Here is a 21247-nt window from a genome sequence, read left to right as displayed (position 1 = left end):
ATTTTATCTGGGAGGGATGGAGATATATCATAATAAAAATCTCATAATCTTATTTATATTTTTCTACCTCTTCCTTATTACTATAATATAATGGCTAAGAATTCTCTAGTATTTTCCTTCTTCTCTTTCATTTATATTTTTATTTTGCTCAGATTACATGTATGCACATTTGAGCAAAAGTATTATTTGAGGCACATGACTTAGTTAACATTATATTTAGAAGTTATTTTATTAGGCTGCATTTTAATTTTATTCCATTTGTCCTCATTAAATAACTGTTTGCCCCCTCAGGCATCTTAGAGCCAACTTTCTGACTATATTGGTTCTCAGGCTATAAAAGTTAAAGCTTATTTGAATTTTTTGCCTATGACACTTTTATTTATTTATTTTTTTATTTTATTTTTTTTTTAAATTTCTTTATTGATTAAGGTGTCACATATTTGTCCTCATCCCCCCATTCCCATCCCACCCCTCTCCCCACGCATGCCCCAATCCCCTGTTGAACTTAACCGTTGGATAGGCTTATATGCATGCATACAGGTCCTTTGGTTGAACTCTCCCCCTCCCCCCCACCCTCCCCCTACCCTCCCCTATCCTCCCTCTGAGGCCCGATAGTCCGATCGATGCCTCCTTGCTTCTGGTTCTGTTCTTGTTCCTCAGTCTATGTTGTTCATCATTTCCCCTAGATGAGCGAGATCATATGTCACTAGATATATACTAATAAGCACTGAATGTGAGACGAGCAATAATAGTTATGCTGACAGGCAAATGAATCAGTCTGTAGCGAGCTTCCCCCTGGACCAACAGTTCTTTTGAGACTCAATATCAATGTCCAGTAGTTCCTTATGTGTACATGTCAGCACTGACCCCCCAGCTCTGGATGGTGGACAAATGGCGGTAACGGAGGTCCGACTCCCTCTGGTTTGGTCTCGGCCGAACCCAGGGGCACGGCGTCACCCGGACTAAGGGGCACGTGGCCTCACCCATACCCAAGGGGCGCGTGGTCTCACCCGGGCCTGGGACCCAGCCTCACCCGGATGGATCCAGGGGCACACGGCCTCACCCGGACCCAGTCTCTGGCTTCACACAGACCCAGGGACACTTGGCCTCTCCCAGACCCAGGGCCACTTGGGCTCACCCGGGCCTAGGTGCACGAGGCCTCATCTGGATCCAGGGACACATGGTCGCACCCGGACCCAGGGACGCTTGGCCTCTCCCAGACCCAGGGCCACTTGGGCTCACCCGGACCTAGGTGCACGAGGCCTCATCTGGATCCAGGGACACATGGTCGCACCCGGACCCGGGAACGCTTGGCCTCTCCCAGACCCAGGGCCACTTGGGCTCACCCGGGCCTAGGTGCACGAGGCCTCACCCGGATCCAGGGACACATGGTCTCACCCGGACACAGGGACGCTTGGCCTCTCCCAGACCCAGGGCCACTTGGGCTCACCCGGGCCTAGGTGCACGAGGCCTCATCCGGATCCAGGGACACATGGTCGCACCCGGACCCAGGGACGCTTGGCCTCTCCCAGACCCAGGGCCACTTGGGCTCACCAGGGCCTAGGTGCACGAGGCCTCATCTGAATCCAGGAACACATGGTCTCACCCGGACCCAGGGACGCTTGGCCTCTCCCAGACCCAGGGCCACTTGGGCTCACCCGGACCTAGGTGCACGAGGCCTCATCTGGATCCAGGGACACATGGTCGCACCCGGACCCAGGGACGCTTGGCCTCTCCCAGACCCAGGGCCACTTGGGCTCACCCGGACCTAGGTGCACGAGGCCTCATCTGGATCCAGGGACACATGGTCGCACCCGGACCCAGGGACGCTTGGCCTCTCCCAGACCCAGGGCCACTTGGGCTCACCCGGGCCTAGGTGCACGAGGCCTCACCCGGATCCAGGGACACATGGTCTCACCTGGACCCAGGGACGCTTGGCCTCTCCCAGACCCAGGGCCACTTGGGCTCACCCGGACCTAGGTGCACGAGGCCTCATCTGGATCCAGGGACACATGGTCGCACCCGGACCCAGGGACGCTTGGCCTCTCTCAGACCCAGGGCCACTTGGGCTCACCCGGGCCTAGGTGCACGAGGCCTCATCCGGATCCAGGGACGCATGGTCTCACCCGGACCCAGGGACGCTTGGCCTCTCCCAGACCCAGGGCCACTTGGGCTCACCCGGGCCTAGGTGCACGAGGCCTCACCCGGATCCAGGGACACATGGTCTCACCCGGACACAGGGACGCTTGGCCTCTCCCAGACCCAGGGCCACTTGGGCTCACCCGGGCCTAGGTGCACGAGGCCTCACCCGGATCCAGGGACGCATGGTCTCACCCGGACCCAGGGACACTTGGCCTCTCCCAGACCCAGGGCCACTTGGGCTCTCCCGGGCCTAGGTGCACGAGGCCTCATCCGGATCCAGGGACGCATGGTCTCACCCGGACCCAGGGACGCTTGGCCTCTCCCAGACCCAGGGCCACTTGGGCTCACCCGGGCCTAGGTGCACGAGGCCTCACCCGGATCCAGGGACACATGGTCTCACCCGGACCCAGGGACGCTTGGCCTCTCCCAGACCCAGGGCCACTTGGGCTCACCCGGGCCTAGGTGCACGAGGCCTCATCCGGATCCAGGGACGCATGGTCTCACCCGGACCCAGGGACGCTTGGCCTCTCCCAGACCCAGGGCCACTTGGGCTCACCCGGGCCTAGGTGCACGAGGCCTCACCCGGATCCAGGGACACATGGTCTCACCTGGACCCAGGGGCGCTTGGTCTTTTCCAGACCCAGGGGCACGTGGCCTCACCCGGGCCTAGGTGCTCGAGGCCTCACCCGGATCCAGGGACACATGGTCTCACCCGGACCCAGGGACGCTTGGCCTCTCCCAGACCCAGGGCCACTTGGGCTCACCCGGGCCTAGGTGCACGAGGCCTCATCTGGATCCAGGGACACATGGTCTCACCCGGACCCCGGGACGATTGGCCTCTCCCAGACCCAGGGCCACTTGGGCTCACCCGGGCCTAGGTGCACGAGGCCTCACCCGTATCCAGGGACACATGGTCTCACCCGGACACAGGGACGCTTGGCCTCTCCCAGACCCAGGGCCACTTGGGCTCACCCGGGCCTAGGTGCACGAGGCCTCACCCGGATCCAGGGACACATGGTCTCACCCGGACCCAGGGACGCTTGGCCTCTCCCAGACCCAGGGCCACTTGGGCTCACCCGGGCCTAGGTTCACGAGGCCTCACCCGATCCAGGGACACATGGTCTCACCTGGACCCAGGGATGTTTGGCCTCTCCCAGACCCAGGGCCACTTGGGCTCACCCGGGCCTAGATGCGCGAGGCCTCACCTGGATCTATGGACCCCTGGCCTCACTCGGACCCAGGGGAGCGCGGCCTCCCCCAGACCCAGGGGCGCTTGGCACCTCCGCAAGAGTCCCGCCTCTCCCCGCAGGCATCTGGGTCTCCCACGGGTCCCCAGAAGCTGGATTTCAGTGTGATGGAGAGCTAATCTCCCCTAGGTTTGGAACAAAAGCCCCTTTCCCCCGCCACCAACCAGACCCACGCGCCTCCACACCTCATCCCCTCCGATTTCGCTGGTTTCCTCTTCCCTCTTAGCTATAAATCTACCATTCAGCCATCTCTCCTGTAGTTCTGGATGGCAGAGGCTCTGTCCTCCATTCGTGCCTCTGAAATTGCTGTGCGCGGTGGAGTTCGCAGTTCCTTTGTTTAACTTAGCCGCCTTCTTGATTCTCCTCTGTCAAAATGGCTTAAAGGGCTTGAATGTAAGATGAGAACTCCTAAGAATCCTCCAAATCGGTGTTGGCGGCCTCCGGGGCCTCGAGGATCTCACTGCGCAGTTCGGCCAGGTCGGTGGCGCGGATGCGCCCCTCCTGCAGAAAGATGGTCTCTTCCTTCACAGAGAGCCGCTGCGCCGAGTCCGCGGCTGCCGCCACAGCAGCTGCTGCGGCGCCCACGAGCCCATGGCCCCGGCTGCGGTGCTGACTGAGAGGAGCAGCCGCCCGGTCTGGGGAGACGCGAGCAGCAGTCGCCACCCTCACTAGTCCATGTTCCAGTTGTATTTCCGAAACTGCCATGTGAGGCAACACATCAGCCTTCACCTCCGCCGTCATCTTTTTCGAATTCCCCAATTTGTTCTTCTTAATCCCTTGAATTCAGTCAACTCTACTGAGGTCTAGTGGCACCGGGAGGTGCACGGAGAGGGCGCCCGGGCCTCCGTCCGGTGTGCGGGGCGCGCGGCCCGCGGAACCAGGCGCGCGGGGGCCTCGCGGCGGGGATGGGCGCTGGGCGGCCGCCGGGCTCCGGGCGCCGCTGCCGCCGCGGCGTCCCCAGTGCCCCGGGCCGGGCGGCCTGCGGGGGCGGCGCAGTTGCGAAACTGAGTGAGTATCTACAGTTAAGTCTTGATTGTTGTTGGTGTCACTAGGAGGAATTGTCCTCCAGGCCATTTGTCCATGAGGACCCTCTTTGTCTATATAGGAAGAGTTGCTGTGCAGGAGACATGAGGCTCCTGTGTCTGTGTCCCTCTGTATTCTTTGCAAACACCTCTGAGAGAAACGCGCCCTGGAGTTTCGCCCGCTGCCTGGAACTGGGTTTCAATGTAGTTGGAACTGGGTCTCAGCGCAGTCTGGCGCCTTTGTCTCCTTCCCAGCAGGGCCATTCAGTGGCGCAGGCAACAGTCCCTCCTCTGCGCGCCCTCCCGTGTGCGCCTCTGGAGCCGCCGCTCCTCTGTGCCTCTGCCCCACAGGCCAAATTCATTCCCCCAGCATGTGCCTGGCTTCCCAGGGTTTCGCCCGGAACTGGGGTTCAGTGCAGTCGGAACTGGGGTTCAGCACGGTCCGGAGCCCTTGTCTCCTTCCCGCTAGGGCAGTTCAGTGGCGCAGGCAACAGTCCGTCCTTTGCGCCCCTTCCTGCGCGCGCCTCTGGAGCTCTGCCTTCCGCCGCTCCTCTGTGCCTGCGCCCCACAGCCCAGATTCATTCCCCCAGCCTGCGCCTGGCTTCCCAGGGTTTCGCCCGGAACGGGGTTCAGTGCAGTCGGAGCCGGCGCTCAGCGCAATCCGGAGCCTTTATCTCCTTCCTGCCAGTGAACGCCGGCCAGGCCGTCAGCCGCCCCTTCCTCTCCGGCTCCATCCTCCCCGCAGGCGCGCGTGCTCGTGTCTCCGTCCGTTTCTCCATACCTCAGGCTTTTGCGGCTCCCCCGACTGTCCCCGTGGCCTTCTCCTTCTCCCCAGCTGTGGGCATTTCAGTCCGCCAGCTTTCCTGTGGTTCTGGACGATGACCGTTCTGACCTCTAGTTGTATTTTTGAAATTGTTGTGCCCGGCTGCGGGTTAGGTGTTTAACCTATGGCGCCATCTTGGTTTCTCCATCTGCCTATGACACTTTTAAAAATACACACAAAAATCAATGTAAGAAATTCTAAATGTTTGGTATGTATACCTGCTTTGGTAACATAACATTTGGTTTACACCAAGGAATAATATTCATAAATGATAATAGTAATCTTTGAGTAGTTATTTTCTTTAAAAGAAATATGTGTGTGTTTAAATACAAATATGTGTTTGTTATATATATATACATGATAAAATTACTAAAGGGCATATATGTGTTATGCATATGCATGCATATATATATACACACACACACACTAGAGGCCCAGTGCACGACATTTGTGCACTGGGGGGAGGGGGGCAGGGTCCCTCAGCCTAGCCTGCACCCTTTAGCAGTCCGGGAGCCCTTAGGGGGTGTCCGACTGATGGCTTGAGTGAGCCTAAGCCGTGAGTTGGACATCCTTAGCTCTGCAGCGGAGGTGGGAGAGGCTCCCGCCACCACCACTGCATTTGCCAGCCATCAGCCCAGCTTGTGGCTGGGCAGCGCTCCCCCTGTGGGAGCCCACTGACCACCAGGGAGCAGTTCCTGCGTTGAGCATCTGCCCCCTGGTAGTCAGTGCATGTCATAGCAACCAGTTGTTCTGCCGTTTGGTTGATTTGCATATTACCCTTTTATTATATAGGATAGTATAAATTTACAGTGAACATATTCTGGCTAGGTCTGCATGAAATCAATGGGTCCTTGTGGTGTTCAAACTCTATTCTTAATTCCTCTCCCCCACCCTTTCTCTAGCCCTTCTTTTCAGAAACCTCTTCCTTTTTGGTATTATTTCACTCAAGGAACTAGAAGGAATAGGATTGAAGAACTAGAATCATCTGATTTGTATGAAACCACGAAAGGCCCTGAATAGACAAAGCAATCCTGAGTAAAGAGAACGAAGCTGGAGGTGTCACACTAACTGACTTCAAATTATACTACAAAGCTACAATAATAAAAACAGCATGGTATTGGCAGAAAAACAAACACACAGAATAATGGGACAGAATTGATAGCTCAGAAATAAAACTATATATATATATATATATATATATATATATGCAAATGATTTTTGACAAAGGAACCAAAAACACACAATGGAGACAAGAAAGCCTCGTCAATAAATGGTGCTGGGATAATTGGAAAGCCACATGCAAAAAGAATGAAACTAGATTACAGTGTGTCCCATGTACAAAAATTAATAGAAAATGGATCAAAGGCCTAAATATAAGATCTGAAACAATAAATTACATAGAAGAAAACATGGGTACTAAACTATGGACTCTAGTCTTAGTTAAGATTTTGTGAATTTGACCCCAAAGGTAAGGGAAGTAAAAAAAAAATAAATAAATGAGTGGAACTATATCAAACTAAAAAGCTTCTGCACAGCAAAAGAAACCGACAACAAAATAAAAAGGCAACTAGCCGAATGGGAGATAATATTTGCAAACAACAGGGGTTAATATCCAAAATATGTAAAGAACTCATACAACTCAACACCAAGCAATCCAATTTAAAAATGGGCAGAGGACCTGAACAGACGCCTCTTCCAAGAAGACCAACAAATGGCCAACAGGTATAAATGAAAAGATTATCAACTTCACTAGCTATTAGGGAAATGCAAATCACAACTACAATGAAATACCTGTTAAAATGGCTATCCTACCTAATAATAGACAAATATGCAAATTGACTGCACCTTGGCTATGCCCAAGCCACGCCCACCAGCCAAGCCACGCCCACCAACCAATCAGGACAAGTATGCAAGTTACCCCAACCAAGATGGCGGCTAATTTGCATATCAAGACAGCGTAGAAAGAAGCCAAGAGCTGCAGAAGGGAGCAAAGCTGTGGAGAAGCAAGCAAGCCGGGGGGAGGAGAAGGGAGGAGCGGAGGCGGGGCTGGGGGAGAAGGAAGGAGAGCAGGAGGGCTGGCAGAGAAGGCGGGGCAGGGGAGAAGGGAGAAAAGCAGGCGGGGTGGGGTAGAGTGCAGCAGGAAACCCTATTGCAGGATTTTTCCTGCAACGGGAACGCTAGTTATCAATAAGACAGTAATAACAGGTGTTGGAGAGGTTGTGAAGAAAAAAGAAACTTAATTCATTTTTGGTGGGAATGTAAACTGGTATAGTCACTATGGAATATAGTATGGTGGTTCCTCAAAATATTAAGAATAGAGTTACCGTATGACCCAGAAATTCCTCTTCTGGGTATCTACCCAAGAAACTTGTAAACATTTATTCACAAATATGTATGTATCCCTATGTTTATTGCAGCATTATTCAAGGTAGCCAACACATGGAGACAACCAAAGTGTTCTTTGATAGAGGATTGGATGAAGAAGATGTGGAATATATATACAATGGAATGCTACTCAGCCATAAGAAAGGATGAAATACTGTCATTTGCAACATGGATGGACTGAAACGAGTCAGAAAAAGCCAAGAATCATATGATTTCACTCATATGTGGGATATAAAACTGAAACTCATAGACATAGACAAGAGTATGGTGGTTACCAGAGGGAAGGAGGTGGGGGGAGTAGCGAAGGGAAAAGGGGGCCAAATATATGGTGATGGAAGCCAACTTGACAGTGGGTGGTGGGCACACAATGCAATATACAGATCATGTATCATAGAAATGTACGCTTGAAACCTATGTGTTGCTATTAACCAATGTCACCCCAATAAATTTAATAATAATAAAAACTAGAGAGATGTGGGCCATTCTCACCACCCTTCTGTACTGTTCACCATCTGGAGTTGTATTTCTCCACTGCTCTTTTTAAAAAACCTAGTTTTCTCTTATTTTTTTAAAAATATATTTTTATTAATTTTTTTACAGAGAGGAAGGAAAAGGGATAGAAAGTCAGAAACATTGGTGAGAGAGAAATGCCAATTAGCTGCCTCCTGCGCAACCCCACTGGGGCTTGACTGGAACTGAAGCTGGGACCCTTCAGTCTGTGTTCCTATGCTCTATCCACTGAGCCAAACCGGTTAGGGCTCTCCTCTGCTCTTTACACTCTTCTCTGGGAGGCACTGAAGAGTAAATCCAGACGCGTAGTTCCTGCCAGCAAGAAATTAATTGTTAAAATTTGGATCATATAGAAGTCATTCAAACGCTTTGAATGTTTTTGTTAGGGGATTTAACAACTTCCTTCAATCAAGGGGTTGGTCTTGCTCTTCAGCATCATTTTCTAGATTTCATTCTGTAATTTATATTTCATTTTCTCTCTTTTTATTTTTTTTATCGACATCTTTGTACCCTAACTGCTCTATCCTTTTTTTCATCAGGGTTGTTCCTCTCTCTGTTCTTTTTTTCCCACTGAAAATATTTTGGTAAAGATCAAGATCAGTACTATATAAGTAGCTAAACAAGTCTGTTTTTTTTTTTTTTAGTAAAAAAATTAGTTGTCTAATGTATTCAGAAATCTTTGTTTTCTTTATTATTGACATATTCATGATGTGCTAATTTGAATTATTAATTTTGTATATTTTCTTTTTACTTGTTTTTATTAGAAAGGCTATTTCAGGTGAAGTAGACAGTAATTTCATTAAACAAATTCACAAATATCAAAACCTCTACTTCTAACAGAATTATTTGCCAACCAGAGAAAAAACAGGTGTGATTATGAATTTTATACCTGTTATAACTTGACTTCCATTTCATACACTTTTTGGTTGTTACTGAATTTTTAATTTGGAAAATCCTACTAATTAAGAAAATTTTCATAGTGTAATAAAAAAATTTCTTAGCCACGTGCTTGAGAAAAGAAAAGAAATGTTGTTGAACACCTACTGTGTATAAGACACTTTCTAGGAGTACCACAAATATGAACTCTAAGCATAGGTTGATACTGAAGAATTTGAAAGCTGAATAACTGCTTAATTGTTCTTCAACAGTTAAAATATAGTCTAGCCTGGGGGTAGAGTTCTTCATCAAGTTTTAGGACTTCTATTGGTCCAACACCTAAATATTTAGAACTGCATCATAGATGGTAATATGATAATAGTGATGTGGGGGTAATGTGATAATGTTGCGAATTTCATGGACAAGCAGGGTAATTGAATGGAAAGAAGACTCTTCCTGCCCCTCCCCCCCATTATAATAATACTAGAGGCCTGATGCACAAATTCGTGTAAGGGTAGGCCTTCCTTCCCCCGGCTGCCGGCACCGGCTTCCCACTGGCACCCGGGACCTGGACTTCCCTCGCAGCCCTGGCTTCGTCTGGAAGGTTGGCTGGAAGGACGTCCAGTCTAATTAGCCTATTACACTTTTATCATTATAGATGACCTTGGGATCATTTTGAATAAATTTAAAGTTTGTATTGCTCATCTGTAAAACTGGAAAACAATCCCTGGCATATGCCCTGACTGGGAATTGAACTGGCGACCTCTTGTTTCATAGGATGACACTCAACCAACTGAGCCACACCAGCCAGGGTGTGTTGGGATATTCTTAAAAATTTACTGCTATTGTCACCAAATAATCTGGGTTATGCCTATTTTCTCTTCCTTCCTTCCTTCCTTCCTTCCTTCCTTCCTTCCTTCCTTCCTTCCTTCCTTCCTTCCTTTCTCTCTTCCTTCTTCTCTCTCTCTCTCTTTCTTTCCTTCTTAAATTTAAGTATAATTGGTATGAAATATTAGTTATATTAGTTTCAGGTATACAATATAGAGATACAACATTGTTATACTTTATAATACAATCATCCTACTAATTCTAATAATCATTTCTCATTGTGCCAAATTATCACAATATTATTGACTATATTCCCCTTCACACTTTTCACCCATTACTCCATTCCCCTCTGCTCTGCCAATGAGTGATACTTTTAGTCATTGTTTCTACGAGTCTGTTTTTGTTGGCTCTCATAATTTACTGGAAATGTCCTGATATGATGCATAAACTGCATAAAGAAAAAATGCAATATGAAAGAACTTCACTTTCATGTGTGGGGAACACACCTTAATTATGTTCTAGGAAAAGGAGCAAACTATGTTACTCAAACAGGGTTCAAGTCCTGGCTCTGCAACATATAGATGTCATTTAACCTTTCATTTTCCTGGCCTCAAAGAAACAGTGTTAATACCTGCCCTGCCTAATTCATGGTGACATAATTAAGATTAAATTGCATTTGGTATCTTTTCTTTTTTTAAAAAAAATATATTTTTATTGATTTCAGAGAGGACGGGAGAGGGAGAGATAGAAACATCAATGATTAGGAAGAATCATTGATTGGCTGCATCCTGCATGCCCCCTACTGAGGATCAAGCAGCAACCCGGGCATATGGCCTGACCAAGAATCAAACCTTGACCTCCTGGTTCATAGGTCTATACTCAACCACTGAGCCACGCTGGCCATGCAGCCGGCAGTATCTTTTCTTTTAACCAACATTGGACAAAATCACTTTGACGTATAAGAGTCTATGTGTTGCTCTACCATATGAAGCAATGCTTCTGATTGCTTGTAGTATTTTTTTTTTTAAAGATCGGTATTTATCAATTACAAGTTTCTGAAAATGTACTCTATCTTTTAGACCACTGTAGTTAAATATTACTTCCAACTCTAGACTCCAGTTCTTTAAAAAAAAAAAAAGGCAAAATATGTATTAAAATGTGATGATATTTAATGTTTGTTCCAGAATGATATTTTGAGGCGTAGTACTAGAAAAATAAGACTGACTTGTTTGAGACTAACACATTTTGCGATTTTTTTTTCTTATTGAAGAAAATGTTATTGAAACTTTAAAAAAATGTCATATTTTCAAGATAAAAATGGATAATTTAAAGCCATCTTATTCCAATCCTTGTTTTTGAACATTTGAGTATTTGTTAAACTGAAGTGTCTGTCAGTAAATACTGGTAATATTCACTCAGGATTCTTGCTCTTTCTTTTTAATGTTTTGAAAAATTTGACTCTAATGGAAAAAATACTGATTAACTACCAAAACTATTTTGATCATATTCCAAGACCCAAGTGGTGCATGAATAAGTTCTTTAAGTTTCATATTTTAAAAATAATTGGATCTTTCTAATCCTAGGTGTCCACATCCCATGTGTTAGCTGGCACAGAACTAAGTAAATAACCCTTTTTTGTATTTGCATTTTAATTTCCCTTTAACGGTTTTGCAATCTATGTTTTCATACAGAGAATATGCCTGCATTATAAATAGATGTCACTTGAGCTGTCATTTCAAAGATCTATGATAGGAATCTGAAAATCTAGAGACAATGTTTAAAGTGGCAAATTTAGAGTTTTTGAACCATTTTTAACTATGTTCCTTAAGATGGAACTGTTTATAGCCCCCTAATTGATCATCACAACTTGTGGCATGCTGCTCATTAACATGAATTGCATATATGCATCAATTTTATTTAAAGTTTACGAGATAGTTTTTAAACAAAATTATACTTGCAGCATAAAAATGGATTGTTAACACACTCCTCCTTGATTGTGTGCATACATAATATACACATACATACATATTATCTCATAAACATATTCTTTCATTATAGATAGAGTTCTCCCAAATACATGTCATTCTCCAAATAAAAGTTAAAGACATCTTATGAAATTCAAATGACATGTTTTGGTAAATAAAATAAAACTCTAGGATGTTTATTTATAGTACATTCTTTTTTTAAAAAAACATTTTTTTTTCTTGATTTCAGAAAGGAAGGGAGAGGGAGAGAGAGATGAAGCCCACAACCCCAGCATGTGCCCTTGACTGGAATCAAACCCGGGGCCCTTTAGTCTGCAGGTCGATGCTCTATCCACTGAGCCAAACCAGTTAGGGCTATAATACATTCTTGAATTCATTTTGACAATGGTGAATTTTTTCTGTGAATTATATTTTTCAATGCATTATATCTTTTCATGAATTATATTTAAAAATGATATTACATTGTTCCTGTTCCTTGCGGAAATATACTTTACAGTGGGAAGCATTTTAAACGAAATACTTCCCATCTGGCCCTGCCAAGGTAAATGCTTTCCTCACAGCCCTGACTTGCAGCTGCAGCAGATGTGAGAGTATGTCATGGTTGTTTTGACAGTCCGGTCATCCTAATCCAGGGATCGGATCCCTGTGGTCTGTCAATTATCCTGCTAACCCTACAGCGAGAGCAACATTCAAGGCACTGAACTGTCAACCAGTAACCAAAAAATAATGTCAGGAGCCAGAGAGGCAGGAACGAGATGGGGGATGCTTCTGACAACAGAGGTCGGTGTATTATTCAGCATTTACTTTATTTGTGGGGCTTGTAACAAATTAATTACTGGGGATCACATGATGGCATGTCATCCATTGCTTTGGACATTCTTTTGTGTCTACATTTAAAAAGCAAGGATTTGACTGCTCATGTAAGTTTTGCTAACATAGGGTTCTGGAACATAGCTCTGTGCTGAAAATAGCTAGATCACCCGAATTTAATTTGATTGTTAGTTAACTTTTTATTTTTCCCCACCTGCCTGATGTTTATAGTAATCTCTGTAGGGGAAAAAATGCACTTGGGAACTATGTGTGTGCTCACGGAAATTATTTGGGAAGTTACTAGGAGCCCCACTGACAGGGAAATGGACCTAAATATGGGGAGTGAAATTGGGCCTTGTGTATGACAAACAATGCACTCAGAACTGAGAATTTCAAAGGGAAATTTGTTTTGAACCACTCATGAGCATTAATAGTTTAAGAGAAGAAATAAAGAGGACGTTTAATGGCAATAATTTCTGTCTTGAAATGAGAAAATGATAATGAGGCTTTAAATCTCTAACTGCTTGCAAATAGGGCCCAATAGAACTCTCCAGTGACATCAGCTAAAATCTACGCAGGCTTTATTCTGCTCTACTTCATAGTCTCTCTGTGTTTTATGTATCAAGTCAAATATCTACTATGTACATAAACTAAAGGGCAGCCCATAATTAACAATATGCAAGCCTGGGATCTTCGAATAAGTGCTTGCTGGCTCTATCCAAACGAGGCCTTTTACTTGCATGTGTTCACTCAGGAAAATGTTGAATGAGCCAACGTTTCTGCTGTGTAAAGTGCAAAATGTTTGAAATTTAAATGTATTTTGTAAAATTTTAAGAAATAGTCAAACTGACTCTTGGCACTTAATGAATAGAGAACGTAATCTTCCTGGTTTGAAAAATTATAAAGTTACTTATAGAATAATGCCTATGTATTTTGGGCAATACACAAAAACATAAAGAATAAAGAACAATATAAACGTAACATCAACATTCATAGGTAATTACTTTTAGAATATATATCAGAGAAAAATATATCACATTTTATGTAGATAGTACCCAACCTTTTTTTATTTAATGAACTAAATTTCCATATCATAGCAAATTCTTTGCAAATATAACTTTATATTTTAATATATGAATACACCATGATTCACTTATGTAATACTCTAATGTTGGAGTTCATATTAGTTAAATTTGAAAAGACATAAATGACTGTGAGAAATAACTCTTATTTCTGATTTATTTCTGCTTTTTATTCTAGAATGGAGTTGCTTCAGATAAAATTACTAAGTCAAAAAGGGAATCAATAATTTTTATCGTCTTTGAAGCCTTCAAATCTTAAAGTTAATGATGAGCATTATAAATCTTCTTAACTGCTTAATATAGTTTTTAAAAAAATATTTTAAAATTGATTTTAGAGAGAAGGGAGAAGAAAATAGAAACATCAGTGATAAGAGAGAATCATTGATCAGCTGTCTCCTGAATGCCCCGCACGAGGGATGAAGCCTGCAACCTGGGCATGTGTCCTGACAGAGGAATCGAACCGTGCCTTCCTGGTTCATAGGTTGATGCTCAACTACTGAGCCATTTTGGCCAGGCACTAATCACTCTTTTTAAAAAACCTGTTAAAGGTATAGCAGACATGTTATTATTAGTCATTAGGGTTTCTAAAAAATAAAAACATGTCATGGTTGAAGACTGATATTAGGATGAAGAAATACTTATTATATTTTGGTCTAGGCATTGTTTTCCAGTTCTAGTGGCTTAACCCAAAACTAGTATGATGTATGGCAGATCCCACTTTTGTGGGTTTATATTTCACTTTTACTTGCTGTGTTCTCAGATTACTTAACCTCTGTGCTTTAAATTCTCCTCCTATAAAATGAAGATGCTATTTTTGCCCACATCTTTGGGTTGTGGAGAAGATGAATTGGGGTAATGTACGTAATCTATGTTGTGCAGTGCCTGGCACGTAAAGAGCCCCCAGTGAATGTTAGCAGCTGCTATTAATTGAATATAGCCATTAGCAAAGAAAGTTGTATTGGTATTTTACAAGCATTGCATTTCTTGTGAGGAAGTAAAAAATAGCAAATATTTTTGTTATATACACAATACAGGTTAAACAAGCTTTTAAATGTAGCAATAGAAACTTCTTTTAAAAAGTAGAATGCAATAGAGTAGTAATTATTCTTGCCTGCTGGGAACAACAGAGAGGTAAGATACTAGTAAGTGTCACTTTTTGGGTTATATGTTATGTATGTTATTAGCTCTACATGTAAGGATGCTCCACTGGTATTATGTAGCCCAGAGCTTCTCAAACTTTAATGTGCATATGAATCATCTGGGGATCTTATTAAAAGGCAGATTCTGATTTCGTTAAGTTTGGGGTGGGCCCTGCGATGCTGTATTTCTAGCAGATCCCAAGTGATGTTGACGGTCCAATGGCTACATTGAGTAGCAAATATGTAGAATAAAAAATGAAGCTATTGGAGTTTAATACCAAGTTCTTAAATATTTTGAAAAATTTTTTCTTCTCTAGCATTTTGCTTTGGGCATTTAGTGCATTTGCATATTATGAATTTGAGTCTCCTCAGTGTTCTGCAGAAGTGGGAAGTCAACAAATTTATGTAAAACTAATACCCTCAAACAATTCACAGGTCGGGGGGGGGGGGAAGATAGGATAAAAACAAAAACAAAAACCTCTCCATCCTCAGTTTTGGCTGTCTCTGCAAATATGATTGTTTGGAGCCAGGTGGTGGGTGTTTTCACAACTGGCTGTTTCCCAGTGCCACCCTCACCACAGAATGGTGTGTGCTTGTCCCTTCGTCTGGCCTCCACCGGGGCACAGAGGCAGGAATCGAGTCCCTTCAATGTTGTTTAATGGTGACCAGGGTAAGGACACACTCGGTGAGGACCTGGAGAGTGTTATGCTAAGAGAAATAAGCCAGTCAGAGAAAGACAAGTATCACTTGATCTCACTCATATGTGGAATCTAATGAACAAAATAAACTGAGAAACAAAATAGATCCAGAGACATGGAAGCATGCAACAGACTGATGAATCTCAGAGATTAACCAAAGAATTTATATGCATATATGTATAACCCATGGAAACAGACAATAGTGCGGTGAAGGCCTGGGGAGGGTGTGGGAGCAGGGCGGAGGGGATCAATGAGGGAAAAAAAGGGGACATCTGTAATACTCTCAACAATAAAAAATTTTTTTAAAAAGCTGTGCTCTGACTGCTTTTTGTCTATCATCCTCACCTGGTTATCATAGACTGGCTATGTAGCCAAGGGGAATATAAAGTATTAGATAAGTTTTCCAAATCTTCATAAAGCATCCATTTTACTCAAAGACTTGGGGAATTCTACAAACTTAGTTCTTTATAACATAACATTAGTATGCATTTAAAAAAACAATATGAGAGCTGATGATAAGCCATCTCTGGCTATATCCCTAGACCCCAGGGAATTGTTTCACATTATTTTGCCATTAAGGCTCATTTCAAGGAGAAAACATGAAGGCTATTGGAAGTGAAAAGAACAAGAGAAGAAACCTAAGGAGGCCCTTTGGTAAAAAAAAAAAAAAAATAGATGTAAATCAAAATACTTAGTTTCTAATCCTTTCTCTGCCTATCACATCTTCTACAAGTTTTTATCACTCAGGGCCTCCTCATTTTTCTCATATGAATAATGAACCCAACTGGTTCATTAGACTAATTTTGAGATCCCTCCAAGCTCTGGCATTCTTTGATTTTATGATTGAATTATTCTTTTACACTGAGAATTTTACTCTAACACATAGGCAGCCAGTTGACTATTTTGTATGGTAGAGACTTCCCCAGCCCTGGCTCCTATGGTAGTCCCCATCTGTGACCAGAGCTGTCAATCATTTTGTGATTATTTCCACTGTTTTGCAGAGTCAAAGGCCTACCCTAGAGATGGAATTTCATTTGAAATACAAGTGAGTGCACATGGTGCTGAAAAATGTTACCCCCACATGCAATGGGGTAAATCTCTAAAAGAATTTACCCCCTAAATTTATGGTATCAATGAGGCAATGTAAACCACCAGAACAGCTACTTGACAATTTGTCACTCAACTTCAGCAAAACTATAGAGGAACTGCACAATGAATTAATGAATAGCAACAAATCCCCATGACAACATGTTAGTTCATTAAAATTTTATCAGCATTCTTCCTAAGGAAAGTGTGCCTTCTGTTCTATGTTGAGTTTCTTCAACATTGTTTTACAGCCAATTCACAGCATTCTGGTGCTTCAAAATTAATTCCTGTGGAGAGTGAGATACACATAGACTCTATATTGTGTCACACACAGGTCTCCTGGGTGTCACAATGAAATATTGCCTGCATTTTTGTATATCTTATGGCTTAAGCATTAACAAGTATTTCCCTACTGCCTTTTTTTGAGAGTAGGTTAATTAGCTGAAAACCCACCTCCGTGTTAATTTTTAGCAAATGTACTAAATTTTTAAAATAAATTTCTTTTTTATAGCAAATGGAAGAGGGGAATAGCAAAACATTTTTCTTGCCCCACAGTGGCATTTTCCCCTCTGGCTTTGGAAAACAAACAGTAATGCATAAGCCTTGACATTTTCCTTAAATTTATTCTCTCCCGTTGAATATTTTTTTTATGAGTAACCCAAATGCCAGTGGTCTGGGTGTGCCCAAATCTTCCAGCACAACAGGGACAGGCTTCCCTTTTATTAATTTTTAAAAATGTTCTCACAACAATAGAAAAATCATCACAATTCCCAATATTTGGGAGGGATGTTTGAGGTATTACATTTTTTTCTATTCAATTTCTGCCATGAATTCTGCTTGTGCTGAATCCTGATCTCAGTCATGTCTCTCCTTTTATAAAAGCACCCAAATGGACATATACATTGAATTCAGCCATTTTTAAAACTTTATTGACTTGAAATAACACAAATTGGGGATTAGAGCAATTTAAAAACCTCTTATTTAGCTCCACAAATTGAGGATTATGATCTTGCTGAAGATCATAGACTCTGACCATTCACCCATATATGCATACATGCATCATGAGAGTTTTTCTATTTGTATGTTAGCATAGAAGTTGAAGGAAATGATTTTCAACATGCCATTAAATGTATTTACAATGGACACTAATTATGAATTTGTTAGTTAATGTAACCTTTATATGGTGAAATTTAGCAAAGTGTACCAAATAAAACTGTACATCTCCCTTGACCTGAAAATATTGTTTCTGGGAAATGCTAAAAACAATCAGACAAGTATACCAAAATTTATGCATAAGAATATTCATGACAATATTGCCTATAACAGCAAGAAATAATGAAGTTAATCTAAATAGCTAATAAAAAGAGATAATATAATTGGTTATATCCATACATTGAATACTAGTCAGTCTTTAAAAACAATTAGGTAGCATGAGTCGGCATGGCACAGTTGAGCGTCAACCTATGAACCAGGAGGTCACAGTTCGATTCTAGATCAGGGTACATGCCTGAGCTTTGGGCTTGATCCCCAGTAGGAGGCATGCAGGAGGCAGCCAATCAATGTCTATCTCTCTATCCTTTTCCCTTTCTCTCTCTCTCTAAAATCCATAAAAACATATTTAAAAAATTAGGTAAATCTTGATTTATTAGACATAGTGGATTATTGACAATATATTGGTAAATTATAGGAAAATATAATATGATTGATTTTTGTCCCAGAGTGTCAGTATATATGTGAATATTTGTGTAATGTAGAGTCTATAAGAAGAGACCCTAGAAAGTATTTATTACTAGACTAATGGCCCAGTGCATGAATTCGTGCACATTGAAAGGAAATTAATTAGTAGGTGGTGGGAGGGGTGGGACTGGGCAAGACGGGCCAGACATGCTCTGGAGCCAACCTCCCGTGGTCCCTCCCAGGCCAGCCACACCTGGGGTGGCACCGTGGCTCAAAAAGCATCTGTGGATTGAGCTCCGGCAGGTGGGGTCCCTCAGCCTGGTCTGTGAGGATCGGGCCAAAACCAGGTCTCTGACATCCCCTGAGGGGTCCTGGAGTGAGAGAGGGCACTCTGCAAAGTTGTTGTCATACAGGGTGTAGAACGCAAGTGTGCAGTAAACCAGATTCAGGGCTGACAGTGCCCCAGCCACAACATAACCCAAAGCTGAAGGTGGAATCTCGCTCTCTCCTCTCTGGTTTCAGGGTGCATCACCCGACAACTGCCACTGCCAAGTCACTGAAGCTTGGCAGCTCCTGTGTTGAGCATCTGCCCCCTGATGGTCAGTGTGCATCATAGCGACCAGTCAGACAATGGGAAGGACACTTAGCATATTAGCCTTTTATATATATAGATAGTGAGATTTAAGATGACTTGATTTTTTTCTCCTTATGCCACTTTGTATTTTCAAATTTTTCTATGGTGGCCATGGAATGTTTAATAATTTCTTTAAAAAATGTTTTTAATTGTAAACTCTAAACAAGCCAATTGCAAGAACTACATTTATAAGATAGTCAAATGAATAAAAATTAAATTATTTGTATTGCTTATAGCAGGATTTCTCAACAGTTTAACTATTGACATTTTGGACAAAATAATTCTTTGTTGTGGGGCTGTGCTGTGCATTGTGAGATATTTAACAGCATCCCTGACCTCAGCCCCCCTGATGCAAGTAACATCCCCCAGTGTGACAACCAAATCTATCTCCAGATATTGCCCAATGCCCCATGAATGGCAAAACAAACCTGCAATTGAGAACCACTGATTTATAGATATTGCTTCATTCATTGATGCCACTCTTTTTTTTATTGTTATTGTTGAAAGTATTACAGATGTCCTATTTTCCCCCCTGTTGACTCCCTCCATCCTGCTCCTGCCCCTCCCAGACAAATATTACATGATCTCACTTATATGTGGATTCTAATGATACCATTCTTAATTCATAGGTAGACCACTTATCTTCTCTCACATGTTCATCCTTCTTGTAAAATTTTGTTTTTTCATGTCTCCATCTTGGAGGAGATGCTGTATTTTCCTTTTCTCAGAGAAAGCCCCAATTCAGAGATTGGACTAGAGTAACTGACAAGCTGTGACTGGTTTAGATCACTGACTCTGAAAGGATTATCTATTAATGAAGTCACCACAGCTAATTGCTCAAATCATAGCTATCAAGGAAGGACTTGAAGCCCCATACCTACAGATTTTAGATCTTAACTTTACCTTAACAAAACCAAGAATAAGAGAATGTTCAGCCAGATCATTTTATAACTCCCACAGTTAAAAATATTTAGTCCAACTAGAGACATATTCTTATTTTTAGTAATTAGGCTGACTCTAGTAAATGCATGATTCTTAGCTTCAGAAGACATGACTTTCAGTTTTGAACCTGTCACTTACCTGTTAACATGACCCTGGACAAGTCTTCTAACCTCTTTAAGTTGAAGTTTGTCATTTGAAAACAAAGTTCATTTAACAGCCTTACTTAATTACATGATTATAATAAATAATGAGTGCACTTATGGCTTGAAAGTGCTGTGTAAACTGCCAAGGACTCCATACCCATTGGGAATTCATTTCTCATGGAGATGGCTGAAGTTGCTATGGCAACATTCTGGTTTGTTATGTTCCAAAAACAATGCATACTATATACATGTAATCTATTTACATCTAGAAAGCAAATAAGGATAATTAAGGAATTCATCAGGAATTGTTTTCTTTTAAACTTGTGCTTTTTGAATGTCTCTGTATCCTTTGTTTCAGTACTCATAGTAAAAATTAAGTAAATCTTAGAAGCTGATAGATATGAAATATAAAACTAAAGAGAATAAAAGCATGAGAAAGTAAAATAAAAGTAAATTCTTGAAAAAATGAACACAGAAATTAGAAAACACATGTTTGAGCTCATTTCAAGAATTATCAGTGTGAGATTTCCTTTGATAGTTGTTTTCTCTGCTTTATTCAACCCTGTTAAAATGAATCAACCAATGGGGCTTCTGCCATATCCCCCAGGAGCCTCTCCTACACTGTCATATAACTAAACATTAGAATATCTTTTTCTGATTACTGTCTCACAGCTTCTCTCCAAAACATCCCCTGTGGATTTCAGAAAATTATTGCAAACTAGCATCTGAATAAGACTGGAAGATATGCCAACTCCTTTGCCTGATAACTACTATGCCTGCTAAGTTCAAGATTGTACATGGACAACTTTAAGAAAGCAATAATAAAATTACTAAAAAACACATACCAACCACTTGATTTGACTTTCCTTTATTCTTACTTTTCAGTTCTTCAATATTAAGAAATAAGGTCAGAATTCTCAGATATGATGCCTGAACAGAAGATAATAATAAATACTTGAGTAAAATGTGGGGTGAGCAAGTGTGTGTGTGTGTGTGTGTGTGTGTGTGTGTGTGTGTGTATTAAACAATCACTCAAAAAAGACAAAGTGGTCCCAACATGGAATACATGTGTAAACTAATATTAATTTGTTATCCATCATGTGCAAAGATGATACCACAAATCCTCTGATTAGCAAGAAAAATATTTTCAAATTATTTCCTAAGGACTGGGAGTGAATTTGGGATTAAATACCTTTGTTTAGTTTCTTTAGTCTTCAT

General features: G+C 42.8%; 1 long non-coding RNA gene across 1 annotated transcript in view; it reads right to left on the bottom strand.

The window, feature by feature from the left end:
* Positions 1 to 20173, bottom strand: part of LOC114228345 (uncharacterized) — a 33833-nt gene extending 13660 nt beyond the window's left edge. Inside the window, exon 1 of the long non-coding RNA XR_008557274.1 lies at positions 20025 to 20173. This is a non-coding gene — a long non-coding RNA (uncharacterized LOC114228345). The remainder of the gene's footprint in view (positions 1 to 20024) is intronic.
* Between the last annotated feature and the right edge of the window lie 1074 nt (positions 20174 to 21247).

Source organism: Eptesicus fuscus, chromosome 10, assembly GCF_027574615.1.
Source record: "Eptesicus fuscus isolate TK198812 chromosome 10, DD_ASM_mEF_20220401, whole genome shotgun sequence".
Classification (NCBI taxonomy): Eukaryota; Metazoa; Chordata; class Mammalia; order Chiroptera; family Vespertilionidae; genus Eptesicus; species Eptesicus fuscus.
The sequence above is the reverse complement of the archived record's forward strand: the minus strand, read 5'-3'. Positions and strand labels throughout refer to the sequence as shown.